The 23,280-nt window shown below is 43.5% G+C and overlaps 1 protein-coding gene across 1 annotated transcript in view; it reads right to left on the reverse strand.

Moving 5' to 3' along the window:
* LOC126269044 (serine-rich adhesin for platelets-like) overlaps window positions 1-23,280 on the reverse strand; it is a 342,253-nt gene that overhangs the window by 142,186 nt on the left and 176,787 nt on the right. The window lies entirely within an intron of this gene.

Below are 23,280 nucleotides of genomic sequence, written 5' to 3' on the forward strand. Positions count from 1 at the left end.
AAAATTTTAGCTTCTGACCAACATTGTTTCAATAAGTGTATGCATTTGATATCTTTGTTATAGTAATTATGAAAGATTTTATCAAATCATTATTGGCCACTGCCCAAAACAATTTGTAAAAATTTTTGTGGGGAGCATGGGGGCTATGTAAGTAGGCTGTTTAGGTTTTCTTATTGGTAACGCCACATAGCGCTCTGTAGGAAAAATCACTGGCTGTGCTGTGCGCAATCTGTGGCTAGTTTGCATTGTTGTCTGCCATTGTAGTGTTGGGCAGCGGCAGCTGGATGCTAACAGCACGTAGCGTTGCGCAGTTGGAGGTGAGCCGCCAGCAGTGGTGGACGTGGGGAGAGAGATGGCGGAGTTTTGAAATTTGTAAGAATTGGTGTCATGAACTGATATATATATTATGACTATAAAGGTAAATACATTGTTTGTTCTCTATTAAAATCTTTCATTTGCTAACTGTGCCTATCAGTAGTTAGTGACTTCCGTAGTTTGAATCTTTTAGTTAGCTGGCAGTAGTGGCACTCGCTGTATTGCAGTAGTTCGAGTAACGAAGATTTTTGTGAGGTAAGTGATTTGTGAAACATATAGGTTAATGTTAGTCAGGGCCATTCTCTTGTAGGGATTATTGAAAGTCAGATTGCGTTGCGCTAAGAACTATTGTGTGTCAGTTTAAGCACAGTCTTGTATAAAATTTTACAAAGGGGACGTTTCATGTGCGAACCATTCAACGTAACATCATCGATATGGGCTGTCGGAGATGAATGCCCACTCGTGTACCCTTGATGACTGCACGACACAAAGCTTTACTCCTCGCCTGAGGTCGTCAGCATCGTCATTGGACTCTCGATGAATTCAATTGTATTGAGCGGATGGACATGTCTTCATCTATATCTACATCGTTACTCTGCAATTCACACTTAAGTGCCTGGCACAGGGTTCATCGAACCATTTTCAGTCCACTCTCAAATGCCGCGTGGGAAAAAGAAACACCTAAATCTTTCCGATCGAGCTCTTATTTCTCTTATTTTATTATGAAGATCATTTCTCTCTACGTAGGTGGGTGTCAACAAAATATTTTCGCATTCAGAAGAGAAAGTTGGTGATTGAAATTTCGTAAACAGATCTCGCCGCGAAGAAAACCTCCTTTGTTTCAGTGACTGCCGCCCCAACTCGCGTATCATATCAGCGACACTCTTACCCCTATTGCGCCATAACGCGAAACGAGCTGCCCTTCTTTGCACTTTTTCGATGTCCTCCGTCAATCCTACCTGGTAAGGATCAAACACCGGGCAACAATATTCCAGCAGTGGATGGACAAGTGTAATGTAGGCTGTCTCTCTAGTGGGTTTGTTGCATCTTCTAAGTGTTCTATCAACAAAGTGCAGTCCTTGTTTCACCTTCCCCACAACATTATCTATATGGTCATTCCAGTTTAAGTTGCTCGTAATTGTAATTCGTAGGCATTTAGTCGAATTAACAGCCCTTACATTTGTGCGATTTAACGCATACCCAAAATTTATCGGATTTGTTTTAGTACCCATGTGGATGACTTTGCACTTTTCCTTGTTTAGTGCCAATTGCCACTTTTCACACCATGCAGAAATTCATGTACGAGTATGGAGACAACCTCATGAATTCATGGACCCTGCATCTCACCAGGGGACTGTTCAAGCTTGTGGAGGCTGTGTAACGGTGTGGGGAGTGTGCAGTTGGAGTGATATGGGCCCCTGATTCGTCTAGATACGACTCTGATAGGTGACATGTACGTAAGCATCCTGTCCAATCATCTGCATCTGTTCATGTCCATTGTGGATTCAGACGGACTTGGCAATTTCAGCAGGACAATGCGCTCCCCCACGCCCCCCCCTCCCCCCCCCCCCCCATCCAGAATTGCTATAGAGTGGCTCCAGGAACACTCTTCTGAGTTTATAAACACTTCTGCTGGCCTCCAAACACCCTAGCCATGAGCATTATTGAGCATATCTGTGATGCCTTGCAACGTGCTGTTCTGAAGAGATCTCCATCCCCTGGTATTCTTACGGATTTGTGGACAGACCTGCAGGACTCATGGTGTCAGTTCCCTCCAGAAGTACTTCAGACATTAGTCGAGTCCATGCCATGTCGTGTTGTGGCACTTCTGCATGCTCGCGGGGGCCCTACAAGATATTAGGCAGGAGTACCAATATCTTTGGCTCTTCAGTGTAAATGGTACAGCAAGGGGCTAAGCTCGGCGGCCGCCTTGATGCTATTCGAGATGAGTACTCTACGTTCCGGCAGAGAATTTCCTGCTGTCCTTTTACTCACAATCATGGAACATAATACAGCACAGATGTAACACCACCATATACACACACACATGCATTACAGCCACCTACAGTTAGCGTCGCCAGAAGTGCCGTTTCTCATTGGATAGCTCGATTTTTTTGAGTTCATGAGTTGTCACCTTGAGCAGGTCGCCAAACATCCCGGCTCTCTGTCGTTACTAAGAATTCCAAATACAAGGCGTATTCGAACTCGTCGATGGCGATAAGCAAGAAGGAGTACGGTGCACCAGGTGGTAGCTATCAGCCGATGAACTAAAGGGACGTCTCATCGCAGGACCGAACTGTACGCTTCGAAAACAGTCTGCCGTGTGGTACATGACAGTTATGTTGCTGCTCTTTGAAAAGTATTTCAACTTCACCGTCCCTCTTCGGCAACTTCTCTTGTCACGTTAATTAGTACTTTGTCGACTTGTGCTGAAAGCCGTCAACAATTTTTTATTACTCGCCTAAAGTTGGTACATTTGGTGGACAGAACAGTATTTTTAACTGCAGTTGTACCAGTACAACAACTTGTTCATTATTTAGGATGTTTCAAACTCTTTCTGACAGATGCCCAGGGCTGATGGATTATGTCAAGGGGGACAACTCCTATTTGAGACAAAATATTTGCTGACACTTTCTAGCGACGTTAGGCATCGTTTAGTATTTGCCAGCTCTGGGACGATTATATTTCACTGAGCTATCAAGGTCTACTAAACAAGTGTGTAGCATGCTACCTACCGCAGTGCACTGGTAGAATGATTGTCAATAAGAAAATGATAAGAGTGAGTGTCTCTAAGTAAAGAAAGGTATTTTCAAAGCAGTTGAGGAATTTCGGTTTGCAGCCTACCAACTTTAACGCAGAAAACACACGAGGGGAGTTCAATAAGTAGCGCGATACACTTTTTTCTGACATCATTCCAGTACACCATATTATTCCACACTCTTTTGGCTACAAAGCCTTATTTTTCAGCATAATCTCCGTTCAATCCGATGGTGGTACACCACCTTATTGGGAGGATCTGTATGCCCGCTTGGTACCACTCTTCTGGTCGACGTCGGAGCGAACATCATGCTGCTTTAATAAACTCCCTATCATTCACCTGCAAACTGCATTCTTTTTTAAACCAAACAGATTGAAGTCGGAAGGTGGGAAATCTGGGCTGTAGGATGGATGAGGAAGAACAGTCTAATAAAGATTTGTCAGCTCCTCTCGGCTGCGCACGGTTTGTGAGGTTTTGCGTTATCGTGTAGAATGAGAAGTTCGTTTTCATTTTGGTGGTGACGTTGTAACAACTGTATGCGGGCGGTCGGCACGTGGGAGATCGGGCACGTCTGGGCGATCTTGCTGTGTTGATGACAGACGCCTCGCCCGACTCGCCGTGCTTTTGTTCACAGCCAGGTTTCCGTAGAGATTCTGCAAGCGCCTGTGAGTGTCTGCGATGCTCTGGGTTTCCACCAAAAGAAACTCAATGACAGCTCTCTTCTTAGAACGCACTTCTGTTACAGACGCCATTTTGAAGGCCACTTATGGGAATTTCATGAAACTATAGGAGCTGAAGCGGGAATATTCCAAGGTGTCCCACAGCAAATTCCGCAATTTTTGAACAGAAACTGACGGAGAAGAGAAAAGTGTCGCGTTATTTATTGAACGCCCCACGTGTAAGAGGCAACACACATTGCATACGAATTAGGCTAGGAATAAGAGCAAACTGGTCACTCATTTATACATAATCACAGTAATTAAAACATTAATGTTTCACCTAGTCAACCATCGAAGCATTTTTAGCCCTAGTAATTGGGTACCAACTATATCATAAATTCATCTAAATTCCAAATTTCTCTCTGTTAGCTTTATTCTAGTTCTTAATTCTTATTGTCAGTCCCATCACATAATTGTAGTATGCCATAAAATTCAAATACATATCAGCAATCTGTACATATGTGCAAATATCAAAATGTGCAATTGTGGAAACAATATACACAAGGACAGCTAGAATTGTTAATATATGAAAATGTAACTTAGAAGTAATTAGATGTAAGACATAGCTGTAAGAACATTGTCAATAAAGAAAAAAAAACAATCAAAAATGTTAAGCTAAGGCCAAATAGAGCGAGACGCTCTTTAGTGGCCCGTCCGCTACCCCTCAGCCTCAGGTGTGGGAAAGAAAAGTATATATAAAAAGTATATATATATATATATATATATATATATATATATATATATATATATATATAAACATACTAATCTGCCGAGTGCCTATGCCATGACGCCTCTCAGGGGCATAACGAGTCTTAAGCAACGCTTAGTGTACACTTGATACATCAGCGAACATGTTGTCTGCAACAAAAGTTGTCCCCCAATACGTGGTTTGTCACCTATAGACGTTTGTCGCAAAGACTTTCAAATACCGTGTGTATGACAAGGAAATGTATGTTGATTGAAAATTTACGCCAGTTTTTTTTTTCTTTACTTCCCGGCTTTTAGGTCATTGTCCTGCCGACTATTTAAACCACCAGTGCCTGTTTTCTGCTAACGGTATCTGGCAAAATTACCTACAATCAACAAATATGAAACTTCCTGGAAGATTAAAACTGTGTGCTGGACCGAGACTCGAACTCGGGACATTTGCCTTTCGCGGGCAAGTGCTCTACCATCTGAGCAGCGGAGGAAGTTTCATATCAGCGCACAATCCGCTGCAGAGTGAAAATCTCATTCTGGAAATATCCCCCAGGCTGTGGCTAAGCCATGCCTCCGCAAAATCCTTTTTTTTCAGAAGTGCTAGTTCTGCAAGGTTCGCAGGAGAGCTTCTGTGAAGTTTGGAAGGTAGCAGACGAAATACTGGCAGAAGTAAAGCTGTGAAGAGAGGGCGTGAGTCATTCTTGGGTAGCTCAGATGGTAGAGCACTTACCCGCGAAAGGCAAAGGTCCCGAGTTCGAGTTTCGGTTCGGCACACAGTTTTAATCTGTCAGGAAGATTCATATCAGCGCACACTCCGTTGCAGACCGAAAATGTCATTCTGGAATCAACAAATAGTCTCATACACTTCGTGGAAACGAGCCATTTTGTGCAGTGAAAGAAATCCATCTCCGACTAGGCGGCTGCGCAGATCCTCGTGGTCTCACAGCCCGCAGTGCCATCGACGTTTTCTTTGGGATAGACGATAGACTTCCCTTGTCGAGCAGCCGTTTTACGAGGCGCGACTAATCAGCAGAGCGAATTAAGTTTCGCGAAGGGCGCCCTCTTGCTCTCGTGCCGGCTGCGGACGGGAAGCGAGCCTTCACACTTGACATTCGCAGGCGGCGTGTGCCGGCGCAGCTATTAGCACGTGCGCGCTATGCCCGCATTAATAGCCGCTAGCTCCTCCTGCTGCAGTGGGCCCCGCCCACAGGGCAGGGAGAAGCTGCAGCCAGCGGCGGCGGCGACTGAGAAGTGCCGTTGCGAAAGTCGCACCTCAGCTCAGCCCACCGCGCGGCACTGCGCCTACGCAGATAACTGCCGATAAGGGAAGTCGTGAGCCGGTGAAAGGCCACAAACCGCTCGCTGCTCACCAAATGCCAGGGATCGCGGCCGCGCGCGGAATTTTGGAGACTGCATACGCCGGCCGCTCGAGATGCGCTGCTCGGCACTCGTCTGTTGCCGGGTCGCCGGTCGATCGACAGCTTACTGGACAGTATAGCCCGGACAACAGAAAGGGCGGGGGGTTCAGGGTAAAATGTTTTGCCGGCGTCAGTTCTTTCAGAAATGGAGCACTAGCTCAGTATGCCAGAGGAAATGAAATGTGGTGCTGCTGAAGGAAACGTTCCAACAAGCCGCGAAGCCAAAGATGGAGGGGGGGGGGGGGGGGCATGGGGCCCTCAGATATACACTCCTGGAAATTGAAATAAGAACACCGTGAATTCATTGTCCCAGGAAGGGGAAACTTTATTGACACATTCCTGGGGTCAGATACATCACATGATCACACTGACAGAACCACAGGCACATAGACACAGGCAACAGAGCATGCACAATGTCGGCACTAGTACAGTGTATATCCACCTTTCGCAGCAATGCAGGCTGCTATTCTCCCATAGAGACGATCGTAGAGATGCTGGATGTAGTCCTGTGGAACGGTTTGCCATACCATTTCCACCTGGCGCTTCAGTTGGACCAGCGTTCGTGATGGACGTGCAGACCGCGTGAGAGGACGCTTCATCCAGTCCCAAACATGCTCAATGGGGGACAGATCCGGAGATCTTGCTGGCCAGGGTAGTTGACTTACACCTTCTAGAGCACGTTGGGTGGCACGGGATACATGCGGACGTGCATTGTCCTGTTGGAACAGCAAGTTCCCTTGCCGGTCTAGGAATGGTAGAGCGATGGGTTCGATGACGGTTTGGATGTACCGTGCACTATTCAGTGTCCCCTCGACGATCACCAGAGGTGTACGGCCAGTGTAGGAGATCGCTTCCCACACCATGATGCCGGGTGTTGGCCCTGTGTGCCTCGGTCGTATGCAGTCCTGATTGTGGCGCTCACCTGCACGGCGACAAACACGCATACGACCATCATTGGCACCAAGGCAGAAGCGACTCTCATCGCTGAAGACGACACGTCTCCATTCGTCCCTCCATTCACGCCTGTCGCGACACCACTGGAGGCGGGCTGCACGATGTTGGGGCGTGAGCGGAAGACGGCCTAACGGTGTGCGGGACCGTAGCCCAGCTTCATGGAGACGGTTGCGAATGGTCCTCGCCGATACCCCAGGAGCAACAGTGTCCCTAATTTGCTGGGAAGTGGCGGTGCGGTCCCCTACGGCACTGCATAGGATCCTACGGTCTTGGCGTGCATCCGTGCGCGGCTGCGGTCCGGTCCCAGGTCGACGGGCACGTGCACCTTCCGCCGACCACTGGCGACAACATCGATGTACTGTGGAGACCTCACGTCCCACGTGTTGAGCAATTCGGCGGTACGTCCACCCGGCCTCCCGCATGCCCACTATACTCCCTCGCTCAAAGGCCGTCAACTGCACATACGGTTCACGTCCACGCTGTCGCGGCATGCTACCAGTGTTAAAGTCTGCGATGGAGCTCCGTATGCCACGGCAAACTGGCTGACACTGACGGCGGCGGTGCACAGATGCTGCGCAGCTAGCGCCATTCGACGGCCAACACCGCGGTTCCTGGTGTGTCCGCTGTGCCGTGCGTGTGATCATTGCTTGTACAGCCCTCTCGCAGTGTCCGGAGCAAGTATGGTGGGTCTGACACACCGGTGTCAATGTGTTTTTTTTCCATTTCCAGGAGTGTATTAGAAAAATCGTGTATTATTTTACGTATGTAAAATTCCAAAGTTAGCAGCTAAGTATCTGTGAATAAAGTAGATTCAAAACTATGATGATGATGAGGTCCCATACTCCGAGGAGCGTAGGGGACGATGCAGGAGATCCGCACCGCCGTACTAGGCAAGGTCCTAGCGGAGGTGGTTTGCCATTGTCTTCCTCCGACCGTAATGGCGATAATCATACAATGTAAGCTTTCACGGCCGGTATTGTCTTCACTTAAAAGTTCCGGGCTGATAGACCGTGGTCGAAGTATAAAACTCTCCCCTGACGTTTCGTCTCCGACTGCGGGAGACATCCTCGGAGCTACAGCGGCGAACTGCGAAGAGAACTCGAGGAAGCGCTAATTATATAGGCAGTACAGAGGGCGCGACTGTCAATCACGTGGCGTCGGCTATGAGATTGTCTCTGGTAATATCAACATTCTCGATTGGAAGTAATCGATCGTCACGCTTGCGGTTCAACGCTGACATCCAAATTTTATCCAGTTGAACACCTTCGTCTTCCCTGTTAAAATTATTACGGTGTTTATCAATCTCGACAGCCTCTCTATACATGCCTGCATAGTAATGCGAGGTTTTTGATATGACGCTCGTCGCGCTGAATTTTATTTCATGATCACCTTCCTGGTAAACATGTTCCGCTACGGCCGATTTATCCGTGTGACCCAGGCGACAATTCCTCTTATGTTCAACATGACTGGTGTTCACACTTCTCTTTGTGGTACCGTTATAAACCTGTCCACAACTACAAGGAATTTTGTACACCCCCGGTGTAGCCAGAGGTTGTCGTGCATCTTTTGCTGATCTTAAATATTCTTTTATTTTCCTGGTGGGTCTGGAAATAGTTTCCAACCCATACTTGCTTAAATCTTTCCCGGTGCTATCTGTGACCTTACTAATGAACGGAAGAAATACTTTGCCCTTGGGCGACTGTTGTTCGTCGTTGCTCCTGATTCTCTGCCTAGAGCGAAGTGCTCGATCTATATCCTTGCTAGAATAGCGATTCTTCATGAAAGTTGACCATAGATGTTCAATCTCATCTTTTAAATAAACAGGTTCACAAATTTTGTGCGCCCTGTCTACCAAGGTTTTCATTACACCTCTTTTTTGTCTACGGTGGTGGTTTGAATCTTTATCTAGATAACAATCGGTGTGTGTGGTCTTTCTATACACCTTATGGCCCAACGTTCCGTCCCGTCGTTTAATCACAGACACATCCAGGAAATTCAATTGCCCATTCCTTTCCGTCTCCATAGTAAATTGGATTTTCGGATTAATGCTGTTTAAATGTGTCAGGAAGGCATCCAACTCCTCTGCTCCGTGTGTCCATACTCATATACTACTTTACGTGTCAAGTTCAGTAATCTAATTCTCTCAGCATCACCTGATTTAATTCGACTACATTCCACTATCCTTGTTTTGATTTTGTGATGTCCATCTTATACTCTGCTTTCGAGACACTACCCTTTCCGTTCAATTGTCAACTGGTCTTCCAAGTGTTTTGCTGTCTCCGGCAGATTTACAATGTCATCGGCAAACTTTGAGGTTTTTATTTCTCCTCGCTGAACTTTAACTCCTGCCGCAAATTCTTCTTTAATTCCCCTTAATGGTTAATCAACGTACAGACTCAATAACATGGGGAATAGGCCACAACACTGTCTCACTCACTTCTCAACGATTACGTCCCTTCCAAGCCCCTAGACTTTTATTGTTGACGTCTGGTTTTTATTTACAAATAGCCCTCCAGAATTTCAGAGTATTCTAGTCAACATTGTCTAAAGCTTTCTCTAAGTCTACGAATGCTATAAACGTAGGTTTGGTTTCACTTAACCTATTTTCTAAAATAAGACGTAGTGTTAATATTGCCCCGTATGTTCTTAGATTTCTCCGGGATCCAAACTGATCATCTCCGACGTCGGCTTCCACCAGTTTTCTCGTTCTTCTGAGAAGAATTCGTGCTAATATTTCGCAAACATGACTTATTAAACTGATAATTCAGTAATTTTCACGCCTGTCCGCAACTACTTCCTTGGGAACTGGAATTATTTCATTCTTCTTGATGTCTGAGAGTATTTCGCCTGTCTCATACATCTTGCTCACCAGATGAAACTGTTTTGTCATGGCTGGATCTCCCAAGGCTATCAACAGTTTTCACAGAATATCGTTTGCTCCTGCGGCCTAGTTTCGAGTTAGGTCTTTCACTGTTCTGTAAAATTTTTCTCGCAATATCATCTCACTCATCTGATCTTCATCTACCTCCTCTTCCATTTCCATAATACAGCCCTCAAGTACATCTCCTTTGTATAGACCCTCTAGATACTCCTTCCACCTTCAGCTTTCCCTTCCTTGGACTGGGTTTCCATCTGAGCTCTTGATATTCGTACAGCTTCTTCTGTTTTCTCCAAAAGTCTCTTTCGTTTTCCTGTAGTTGGTGTCTAATTTTCCCCTAGTGAATTATGCTTCTAAATTCTTGCATTTGCCTGCCATCCTTCCTGCTGCTTTTTTATATTTTCTCCTTTCATCAGTTAATTTCAGTGTCTGAAGTGGTATCCAAGGGTTTCTACTAGGTCTTGTCTTCTATCGTAATCCTCCCCCTGTTCTAGTCAACCGTTGCCTGATGTTCCCTCTGAAACTCTCAACAACCACTGGTTCCTACCTTTTTGCAATTTCTTTGGTTTTAATCTACAGGCCATAACCAACAAATTTTGATCGGAGTCCACATTTGCCCCTGGAAATGTCTTACAATTTAAAATATGGTTCCAAAATCACTGTGTTGCCATTATACAACTAATTTGAAACCCTCCGGTGACTCCAGATCTCTCCCAAGTACGCAACCTTCTTTCGTGATTTTTAAACCAAGTGTGCTGCTGTGTGTCGTGCAAACCAAGCAATGGCTGCTATTAACAGCTGATCACAGTTAATTTGCTTTTTCAGCATAGTCAGTTGCTGCGATACAGGGCTTAAAACTTCATTTCCTCGTATGATATATTCTCGTGGTTTCTGTGTAGATGTTTAGCATGCTGGACATCGGCGACGGCAGGTGCGCCCCGCAGCAGGGTCGCTGGATCTTTGTCGCGGTGCTTGTGAACCTGCTCGGTGCTCCTACGAGATGCCGACACGCGAGCAGCGGACGAGTTGACAGTCAGGCAGCACAGCAGATGAAGATGTCTGGACGCCCAGAGGCACGCAACGCGGTTCGATGGGGGCAGGCGATCGGAGTGACTCGCTAATGAAGGCTGCAGCGCGCGCCGCCAGCAGACGCCTACGCCCTGCAGCCGGCGCAGACGTAGTTGCGGTATTCCCCGCAGGCGCGCTGGCGACGCTCCCCCCCCCCCCCCCCCCCCCCCCCCCCGCCTCCACAGAAGGTCCCTGAGCCGCCTGTGCGGCGACTCCCGTCCCGCCGCCAGCCGACGTGCCAAATCGCCCTGCGCTGGACTCACGCTATTACCGCGAGACCTCGAGTACGAGATCGCTACGAAGGCCAACTGCATCTGAAGCCACGAAAGCCAAATGGAACAGCTCGAGACGTTAGTCCTCAACGCGTCGTCTACCTCTTTTTCATACGTGTGCAGCACTGTTTCAGGTGGGCAATAATTGGGAATAAAAGAGGTTATAGTTTTGATAAGAAGTTCATTTATCGAAATCGCTAAGAAAACTAAGTCAACATGTCCAATCAGCAGTTCAAAAACATCTTCTCTTCGAACGCTGTACCGTAATCGTCGTACTGGGATATACACACAAAGTGAAGTGCATAGGTATATCAAATCACGCGAGACAAAGTGGATTGGCAAAAGAAATCTAGTAGTGTCAAACATTACGCTGAAATGAGAAAAAAGTTGCAGCATTTACAAATAGAGCACAGCTCTGTGTGGATTTAAAACTAATTCGTTATGGAAGCTAGAGAAAAGGGGAAAAAATTGGTAGCTTCTTAAATGCGTCTGCTGAAAAAATTGAATGCATTGAGTCAGAAGAGGGTGAAAGCGGAAGTGGGCGAAGAAGATCTGTTTATGTAAATCCTGTTATTAGAGACGTAGCAGATATAAAAATCTGAAGAGAGTGCTTCAGAATAATTTGAACAGGGTTATAGCATTTAATCAGACGAAACACGAAGTACTAGGAGATACATGAAATATGTTGGCAGTTGCGAATATTGTTAACCATCAGCTGTATAATGGAGTGATGACAGCGAAAATTTGTGCTGGGCCGGGACTCGAACCCGGATTTCCCGCTTATCGCGAACTGTCTCCTTACCATTAGGCTATCCGAGCAAGCCTCACAGCCAGAACCAAACTTCCACATGTCGTCAACCACGTGTGTACAATCTGCAGTCAGACATAAATTATGTATGTTCCTGTACAGAGGAGACATTTTAATTGAAAATCTCATGCCGGTGTCGGCGTATAAATAAAATACGTGTTGCAGTGCCACCGTTGCTCAGAAGTACTATGTACCGTGCTTCTGAACAACACAGGCACTGCAGCATCGTAATTACTATGAAGTGACAAAGTGACTAAAAAATAAAAAAACTGTCCCGCTTTCAGTGAAAGAGAATTTTTATATAAAATCTATCAGTTTTTACTGTCGTGCGGCAAGGGACTATGTAGCTTTCGGTATGTAGTCATCCAACGTTCTCGCACGTTACTAACCACAGAAAGATTAAAAGGCACGAACTCGTGACTTACCTAATGCAGTTGTAACTAACGGCAGAATTATGCGTATACGGAAATCAGATAGCTGTGATTTCGAAATTCCGCGTACAGATGTGTGCAGGAGTCCGATCTGACGACATAAATTCCCTGTTTTTCAGCTCCAGCGAAATTTATATCACGAATGGCCTTCACCTCGTACATAGCTTGTTCTGCATGCGAAGCGTACCAGGTAAGGCTCGTCGTTCCAATTCTTCGTACAGCCTTGTAGCCCGTCTCTCGTGAAAGTCGGGACGGAACTGCTATCTTCAACGTTCCGGGTGTCGTTGCATCCTTCCACGGGAGGACAGCGTCGCTCCTCTGTGGGCTACGAGTTAGCATGTGGCGTGATATTGAAAGTTAGTTTTTTATGGCTCTGTGCACCATGGGACTTAACTTCTGAGGTCATCAGTCCCCTAGAACTTAGAACTACTTAAACCTAACTAATCCAAGGACACCATACACATCCATGCCCGAGGCAGTATTCGAACCTGCGACCGTAGCGGTCGCGCGGTTCCAGACTGTAGCGCCTAGAACCGCTCGGCCACCCCGACTAGCTTAGTTTTTTTTATCTAAACTCTGTCATTTAAGAGCGCTGATAGTACGACATACTACGAAAGTGAAACCCTTGGCTGAAAACCCCATCACTAACCGTGGTCACTTGAAGAAAAATAAAACTACAACAAATTCATTTGTAAGTGTCACAATCAGCATTGTGAATGTGAAAAGCGCTTCTCCACAAATACACAGGAAAGAAAAGTACGCAAAAGGAGAAAGGCGGAGGGGGGGGGGGGGGCAGAGGGATAGAGATTAGGTCTGTGCGTATCTCTGTGTACGCTGTATCGTCCCAACAGCGAAATAAAATCCTTAGATAAGGATGAAATGAAATAACTGTGATTGCTAATGTTGCAAGGAGGCACTCAACTTCAAGGCCGTAATCAAACGACGGATGTTATAGCGGAAATATATATAGATACACGGTTATATTGTGGAGGTCATATCGTATTTATGTAACAAATGTATTCCCGATATCGTTGTTGTTTCAATGTTAACTATGCCTTTCATTGTACTTCGTACAATAAATTGCTCCTTTGTTTTGATCTTATAGCTCTTAAATTTTTTTTAAACAATTGTTTGTAAATGTATGAAAACTCAGTTTGATTGTAATGTCGAACTAGACGAAAATTCAAATGTAAATAAACAGAAATAACATTTCTGCAATAATCTCGGCAACCACAGGTTTGCTTTTTCATCAGTAAATAACATGCCATTGTGGAAAAAAAAATTCATCGACATTCGTTCCAACCCTATTTAATTTGTAGTTACATCAGCTAATTTAAAAAGTATTTCTATGGCAATTACATAGTCGTAGGGCAAATTCTGTATCTCTGATAAAATAATAAAAAGGTTGCGAACGATCTTACAATGAAAAATTTATATATAAAAGGAAATTACGCATGATTAATTGAAATTTTATTTTTACGCTGTAGTATCTGGCTATGATGATTTACCTTCAGAAGCTCTGTATATTATTTCACTTGAAGTGCTCACACAGTCCAGTGTCCATAAATATTTTAAAGTTCGACTTTTTATCTTTTAGTTTCTTGTGATCCGTGTAAGGTCTTTACTTCGCCACTCATTTCGGTTGTTGTTGCCGTGATAGCCGTAATGGAGGCGAATTGGACATTAGTGCTGCTAAGACTTTTAGGTTCAGAACTGGCTTGGACTGAAGTATTCGTCTATTAAGTAACTCACAAAAACTTGTATATTTTACGCTGTATATTTTACAAGTAAGCTATACAAGATACCGTTCCATTTTCTCATACACATCAAGAGGTTTGTACTGCTCACAACCGTTTCGTCAGATCAGGAGGAGAGACCATCTCTCAAAAGGTACAAAAAAAGATCGTGAAGATTCATTTTTCTTTTACATTAATGATACTATGTCATTTTCTATTATTATATTATATTCGTTATATAAGATAGCAGTTATTTTTCTCTAATCAATACGGGCTTCTTCTTAAAAATTTTTAGAATGACTCTTTTACACAAATTTTTTTGTCTCCTGCTTAGTAACAGCACATGGAAAATTGGAGAATTTCGGGTTATTTGCCCTTTTTATAAGACAAATTTCGGGACTCAGACTGTCTTTGCTGCGCTTTCCTCTCTCTACGTCAAACTGATCTCCGAAAGAAGAGCGTAAGTCGTCCCGTTCTGTTCGAGTTAACTCATTGTCTCTACAGTAGCTACAGGAAAGACTGCCACTTAATTATTAATAGCTTATCTAAGTTAAGTACATTACCAGGAAATAAATCACGACATAGCACGTAGCGGTATGTAATGAATCTGTGAAACATTTCCTATAAAATGAAGAGCAGTTTATACTGCAGTCTCACAAAATTTAACCAATGGTCACAATGTAAGCATAGGCCTCCGCGGCATATGCCACTGTCAACAAAATTCTTCTGGTGTGTTGTTCACCTTGTCAATATATAAAATTGTCTGACTCAGCTCAGCACATAGCCCTAAGGAAGGCCACTTGCAATAGTGGCCGAAACGTCGAACAATTTTATATACTGACAATCCGGTTAACAGCCGAAAAGAATTTGATTGACAATGGTCGCAACTTTGTGCACCTAGCTTGTGTGGCATTTTTATGTGGTAGTTTCGCTCTGTCACGGGCTAAAAGCCTTCCGTTTTTGCACCTGAAGTGTGATAAATGCAAATTTATCGCCCCACCAAATTTCATTCCAGCATCACACAATGCGTCCATGCAATGGAAGGTGCAAAAGAATACTGTTCGTTGACGGCCTCGATAACACGATTGCTGTAAACGGAATGTCTCAGTACCGTGAAAGATGTGACCTTAGCGACGTGCCTGGTGAATCGCTTTGTAGCAGCTCTACATCGGTTGGATTCGTCATTGAATTCTGCATGCACGACGCAGCTCTGATACGGCTTTCCTACTTATTCTGTGAAGTCAACAGTTGACCTTTTGCATGAGGCCATGTATTGTCCGGATGATAACAGGTCCTTCGTCAATGCTACAAACCACCGGTTTCGGGATCCTTAGCTTAAACACCGCGTCAAGCGCACACATAGCGAGGGATGCCAGGGGAATTGATGGATGTAACTGCTACGATTTGCAACAGGTAAGGATGGCCAAGGACAGCCGTGAGGACTAAACGTCGTCGTAACGGTAGGCTAGCGATAGCCTGCAGAGGCACGATGCGAGATACATAAACTTCGTAAATTCTTTCTTTTTATACCTTCAATCATCTCCTTCATTGATGTAGATTCTGATACAATTGGTCCTGTCAGGATTCTCACGAATGCATGTTTTACATCCCCAAAATACAAAGCAGGAGTCCCTGAAATCCATCAAACTTTTAGTGATCCCTTACGAAAACTCACTTCTCATTGTGAGGGGTATAGTTATTTTACACTATTTTACCCTCAACAAAGAAATTAAACAAATAAATAGAATGAAACCGAACTCCACCGACAAAACTTCGAAACTGTTGTTGAATCTCCCCTGAAAGTCATCTTTATAAGATTATGATTTCGGAGTGATCCATGATCTCTGGTGGCTTGTTATTGAGTGATTGCACATATCTTTAAATTATTATTCTGATTTATCTTTGTATCTTTATTGCACTGAAAATAACTGCTCAACAGTGAAAATATTCACGGTGTGCGCTGAGTGGAAACAACTTCCTCCATTCACTCACAGTAATTGCTACAGATAACAGTAATGCCTAATTTACTCTTCGTCCTAAAGCTTCATTTAGTATGCCCGTTTCTGTCTAGAGTTTGTTTGTCCAGCAGTGTTAGTTGTAAGCTAACCGTGATACATGGCAGGACTATGGACCGATTTACTGATGAAGAGTTGGCCAATGTGCGCTTCGTGTGTAGGTTCACTGAGAGCAAGAGAGACACAACAGCACTGTACTGAGTTTTTCCCAGAGCGACTGCACCCATATCACAGTCCTCCTTGATCTGTAGGTTGTTGCATTACTGCATTATTTGTGTTGTACCTTTTGGTAAGTTCATATTAACGCTTTTTCAATGTTGTGGAGGCGTTCTCACTGCAAGAATAGAAACGGGGTAACAAGCCGAATAATGTAATTGCGAGCCACCATGACACCATGTTACAGCGCGGAGGGGCTGCAGACAAATATGTATGAAAAGGCCGCACGCGGAATCGCGGTTTAGGGCATCTTGGTAGTGGATTCCTATCTGAGTTAGGAACATGGGGAAAAAGTTCTTGGTTTAGCCAGCACCAGCAGCCATTTGTTACGCCATTCCAAAATCTGTCTTATTGAACTATAGTACGCCGGCCGTTGTGGCCGTGCGGTTCTAGGCGCTTCAGTCCAGAACCGCGAAACTGCTACGGTCGCAGGTTCGAATCCTACCTCGGGCATGGATGTGTGTGGTGTTCTTAGGTTAGTTAGGTTTAAGTAGTTCTACGTTCTAGGTGACTGATGACCTCCGATGTTAAGTCCCATAGTGCTCAGAGCCATTTGAACCAACTATAGTACGGTATATTAAGCAAGGTTTGGACGACGAACCGGAGCTGGCGCCCAGTCAAATTGTAAGAATCGATTAATTCCCTCGCCAACAGATTTTAATTGGGATGAAATTAATGCTCACTGCGGATTTTAGGTGCAAAAACAGTCACCTTAAATAACTCCGGATTGGAGCGAGACAGTTTGTTCAAATTTAGCCCACCGGGTGTCAGACCTTGGTCTAAGATATGTTTTAACCGTTTGAAAAAAAATTGCTTCGTTTTTAGGTGCAAAAGCATGTTTTTCAGAAAGGTTTCTGAAGCTTGCTACATTTATGCTTTAAACTTGTACGAATCAATAATTCAAAAACAGTCTTAATCGAATTTATTATTATACCGCCAACCGGTTTCAACCAGACGTAAGGGTCATCTTCTGGGCGTTTACACCATTGGTCGACTGCTGGTGGTGTCACTCCTGTCTACATAACGGCAGGAAACTATACTTGCCGTTATGTAGATAGGAGTGACACCACCAGCAGTCGACCAATGGTGTAAACGCCCAGAAGATGACCCTTACGTCGGGTTGAAACCGGTTGGCGGTATAATAATAAATGCGATTAAGACTGTTTTTGAATTATTGATTAATCATACTAATCGCTTCTTCTCTTCACAATCATGTTGTCCAAAAATTGTACGATCTGTTGAAACTTTGCACGAAGGTAGGCAAATGGATAAAGATAAAACGAAGTTTCTTTTTCATCCAATAACATCTATCCGTTGTCGAGATGCAATGACTTAAAATCGAGCTAAATGTAGCAAGTAAAATTCGTTCTTAAGTAAACTGAATGCTCGGAAACGGTTTAAAGTGAATCAGATAAATGAAAAATTCGTTCTTAGGACATAACTGAAAACTCTTTTTCAAAAATTTAACTTCATTCGGATTCTACGTAAAACACATTTTTGTGACCTTTTTTTACGCGCACCACTTCAAGGTTTCGAACTATGCGAAAAGGGTTGAAATTTTGCAAGGAGGTGGACAAATACATGTATTTAATGGTCTTTCTGTTTTTTTTGTGAAACCTTTCTCCGTTGCCACGATATAAGCGACATGATTCGGAAAACAGTAAAATAACCTACACCGGATCAGTTGTCGCCCGAGTCAACAGGAATGTACATCGGCTGCCAACCTATGGCGGTCTAAGGTCAGAATTATGGTAGAGGAAAAGTTGGGAACCAGAATGATAAATGCTGCAATCGTAGCACAAAAAAGGCGAATATGTCCTGGCAAGGACGGGTATGTAAAAGAAGAGAACTAACTTTCCGGCTTATTTGGCAGCTTCAGAGACATCTAAATCAAAACATCTTGAAATATTCGGGCTTTTGACGGGTTAACCCTACTTCGCCAGCGCAGTGAGCTCTCTTAGACACACCCCCGTTACATGTGTAGTGAAGGATATAAGAACAAACAGAAACAAATTTATGTGCTCCTACAGAGTGGGATACGTCTAGAATAGGAAATGTCCGAAAGTGTGGCTGCATCTATAATAGGAAGTATCCCAGAGCGGGGATGCAAGCATCGTAAACTTTAATGACACGTTGTGTCATACTGCACGACATGACAAATGCCATGTTGGATGACATGATGGCACATGTCATGTTATTCGTCATTTTTGTGCTACGATAGGAGCATTTTTCATTGTGGTAGCATAATACTCAAAAAATTCCCCGAAGCATCTCTAAAATTTTGAATGTGACGTTTCCGCTCACCCTGTGTACCTAATAACTTTTCATCGCATTTGAAAGAATGATGACAGGCTAGTGACTGAAAAATTTCCTCTTTTTCGTAACTACTTTTTTACACGAACATAATCAGGACTTCTAAACAAGTTACCATACGTTGCTGGCCATCAATGTCTACGTAGAGTGTAGGAGCAATAAAAGAGGACTTCTAAACAAGTTACCATCCGTTGCTGGCCATCAATCGCTACGTGCAGTGTAGGAGCAATAAAAGTATCTGAATCACAATTACGATATCGTTTTACAGAGCCTATTAACATATTTTTTATCGTTGGAGTGCGTATAAAGTAAGCAGAGAAAAGAACATCAGATCGAAGCATAAGACTAACCACGGATAAAAGGCAAAGTTGCACAGAACGAGGTGAAGGGTAGGCTAAGACGGCCGTCACCCCTTTAGTGGCAAAAACTTGAACGACCGCGTCGTGCATACGGTCTTCAGGGACTACCGCTTCAGTCACTTTTTTTTATCGTGCTGTTGCGCAATACTTTCTCTGGAGGACACAACTTCCTTTGCCACGGTAGAACATTGTCAAATGGGTGTTTACAGTCACGCAGAGAAAATTGCGTAATGTCCGCGCAAAGAAATGAAGTACTCTCACTGTTCCAGCTTCCTGAATTATCACTTGATGTTATGAAACCGCCCAGGCGTTTGAGAACGTTCTTGGCTGCATGCAGGTCTTTGATCCGCATTCAAAGTCCTTACCTGACAACAGCATAAAGGATCGATAAGTTTCAGAGAATGAAAATCAGCGTCTCGTGGACCGCGTTGCTATATATTTTCGTCCTCAAAAACGGGCTGACGCGATTAAGAGACTGGTCGTTGACTTTCTTCTGCTGTTTTTTTCTTTAAGATGTAGGGCATGTAGCAATGAAGTTTGGGCGATACTTTCGGAAGATTCGTATTTCTTGCGCAGCAAGTATTTGTCGATTTACGCTTTTAGTAGTTGCTCCAAATCTCTACTACAAAAATATTAATTTTTTATTCGCGACATTAACCTCATGGAGTAACACTGAATGTTCTCTCAGTACCGTCGATTCACATTACAAGCAGTTTTTTTTTTCGTTCGTAGATCGAAATGTGTTTCTATTCTGGCAATTTTTCGATCCGTACGACATCGTGAAATGCCCCTACTCTCTGGAAATTTCGATAATGTGTCGGAAACTAACATAAACAGTGGCTAAACTATCGTGAAAATTTAGCTCAAAAATTATGAACGTTGCTGGTCCAATGAACTCACATGCTACTCAAAAACAATTTTAAGTCTGCTCTCAGCTCTGAACAATGCCAAAAAACGACTTTATAATCTCTGAAGACCTATCGCTGTGTTCCACTTTCTAAACTATAGACTCATTGAGATTCATAAAACGAATAACCACTATGAACCGTATTCTCAAATACAGTTAGAAGGTCGGAGGGAGGTAGCGGCAGAACAGAACCTTTGAAGATAAGGCTTGCCGTGATAGCTTAGTTGATTTGTGCGCGGATCGCGAAAGGCAACTATCAGATTTCGAATCTTGGTCTCGCACGTTGTTTTAATCCACCAGGAAATTTCACAGCAGCACGAACTTGACGGCAGTGTGAACGATCAGTTTTTTTCAAGTGGTATTCAGAAGACTTAGAGTGTATCACCCTCATACAAAAGAAATTTGTGGCTCACACCACGTGATTGGTTTCCGATCTCTCTTATTTCTGTAGCGAACTATACACGAAGTTTCTATTAACCTTCGTGGTCCAGTGTTTACACAGCTTCTTAACTGCTCGTGCACTCTCCCGTTTGGCTGCCACGTAGCACACGTGCTGCTAGGTGCTCCTTTGTAACGCCAACACACTGTGCCGGGTGGCCACTGTTACCACAACTGTTTCAACGATGCTGAACGTATCTCTACCCTCTAGTTCCGGTAAATATGCAGTATATAATCCATTATTTGCCAAAGCCCGTAGGTTTACTACATTACGAACTTTCACGTTATAGGATCTTGTCGTTAGTGGGGAAGCCGTATCGTAGTTGCAGCAACGGAGAGGTATGTGTAGAGAGGCGAGACAAAGGATTGTTTCTGAAGAAAGGCAGCAGCCTTTTCAGTAGCTGCAGGGGCAACAATCTGAATGATTGACTGATCTGGCGTTGTAACATTAACCAAACCGGCCTTGCTGTGCTGGTACTGCGAACGGCTGAAAGCAAGGGGAAACTACGGCAGTAATTGTTCCTGAGGGCATGCAGCTCTACTGTATGGTTAAATGACGATGGCATCCTCTTGGGTAAAATAGTCCCCCACTCGGATATCCGGGCGGGGACTACTCTGGAGGATGTCGTAATCGAGAAAAACAAAACCGACGTTCTACGGATCGGAACGTGCAATGTCAGATGCCTTAACCGGGCAGGTATATTAGAAAATTTAAAAAGGGAAATGGACAGGTTAAAGTTAGATGTAATGGGAGTTAGTGAAGTTCGGTGGCAGGAGCAACAGAACATCTGATCATGTGAATACAGGGTCATAAATACAAAATCAAATAGGGTAATGCAGGAGAAGTTTTAATAATGCATTAAAAAAAATAGGAGCACGGATACGCTACTACGCATAGCATAGTGAATGCATATTGTAACCAAGATACACACGAAGCGTACACCCAACACTGGTAGTACAAGTTTATATGCCAGCTAGCTCTGCAGATGATGAAGAGATTGAAGAAACGTATGATGAGATAAAGGAAATTATTCAGATAGTTAAGGAAGATGAAAATGTAATTGTGATGGGGAACTGGAATTCGATAGTGGGGAAAGGAAGAGGAAGAAAAATTGTAGATGAATATGGACTGGAGGAAAGGAATGATAGAGGAAGTCGGTAACACTTGGTTTAAGAATCACGAAAGAAGTTTGTATACGCGGAAGAGACATGAAGACTCAGGAAGGTTTTATATTGATTATATAATGATAAAACAGAGATTTAGAAACAGGATTTTAAATTGTAAGACACTTTCAGGGGCAGGTATGGACTCCGACCACAATTTATTGGTTATGAAGTGTACATTAAAACTAAATAATTTCAAAAAATGTAGGAAATTAAGGAGATGGGACATGGATAAATTGAAATAACTAGAGGTTGTTGCGTGATTCAGAGGGAGCATTGGGCAACGATTGACTAGGACAGAGGGAAATATTACAGTATGAAAGGAATGGATAGCTTTTAGAGAGAAATAGTGAAGGCAGCTGAGGATCATGTAAGTAAAATGACAAGGCCCATTAAAAATCCTTGTAGAACACGGGAGATACTGAATTTAATTGATTAAAGGAGGAAATATAAAAATGCAGCAAATGAAGCAGGCGAAAGGGAATACAGATGTCTAAAAAATCAGATTGACAGGAAGTGTGAAATGGCTAAGTAGGAATGGCTAGAGGACAAATGTAGGGATTTAGAAGCATATATCAGTAGGGGAAGACAGATGCCGTCTACAGTAAAATTAAAAAGACATTTGGAGGAAAGAGAACCACATGTATGCGTATCAAGAGCACAGATGGAAAACCAGTTGTATGCAATGAAGAGACAGCAGAAAGGTGGAAGGAGTATATACAGGGTCTATACAAAGATTCTTGAGAGCAATATTACAGAAATGGAAGAGGATGTAGGTGAAGACTAGATGCGAGATATGATACTGGGTGAAGAACTGGATAGAAGTCGAAACAAGGCCCCGGAGTAGACAACATTACGTTAGAACTACTGGTAGCCTTGGCAGAGCTAGCCATTGCAAAACTCTTCCATCTGATGAGCAAGATATATGACACAGGCGAAATACTCTCAGACTTCAAGTAGAATATAATAATTCCATTTCAGAGGAAACAGGTGCTGATACTTCTCACAGAAGATAGATTAAGGAAAGGCAGACTTTTGTTTATAGCATCTGTAGAGTTAGAGAAAGCTTTTGACAATTTTGACACGAATATTGTCTTTCAAATTCTCAAGGTGGCAGGGGTAAAACATAGGGAGTGAAAGCCTATTTACAATTTGTACAGAAACAAAATTGCAATTATAAGAGTCGAGGGGCACAAAAGGAAAGCAGTTGTTGAGAAGGGAGTGAGACAGGGTTGTAACCTATCTCTGATGTTATTCAATCTGTATACTGAGCACGCAGTAAAGGAAACAAAAGAAATATTTGTAGTTGGAATTAAAATCCATGGAGAAGAAATAAAAACTTTGGGGTTTACCGACGACATTGTAATTCTGCCAGAGACAGCAAAGGACCTGAAAGAATTGCTGAGCGGAATAGACAGTGACTGGAAAGGAGGATATAAGATGAACATCAACAAAAGCAAAACTAGGGTGATGGAATGTAGTCTAATTAAATCAGGTGATGCTAAGGGAATCTGATTAGGAAATGACACACTTGAAGTAGTAGATGAGATTTGCTATGTGGGCAGCCAAATAACTGATGATGGTCAAAGTAGGCAGGATATAAAATGTAGCCTGGCTATGGCTAGAAAAGCGTTCCTGAATAAGAGTAATTTAACATCGAGTATAGATTTAAGTGTTCGGAAGTCTTTTTCTGAAAGTATTTGTATAGAGTGTAGCCACGTATAGAAATGAAACATGGACGATAAACGGTTTACATAAGAAGAGATTGATGCTTTTGAAATGTGGTGCTACAAAATAATGGTGAAGATTAGA

Source organism: Schistocerca gregaria, chromosome 1 (genome assembly GCF_023897955.1).
Source record: "Schistocerca gregaria isolate iqSchGreg1 chromosome 1, iqSchGreg1.2, whole genome shotgun sequence".
Lineage (NCBI taxonomy): Eukaryota > Metazoa > Arthropoda > Insecta > Orthoptera > Acrididae > Schistocerca > Schistocerca gregaria.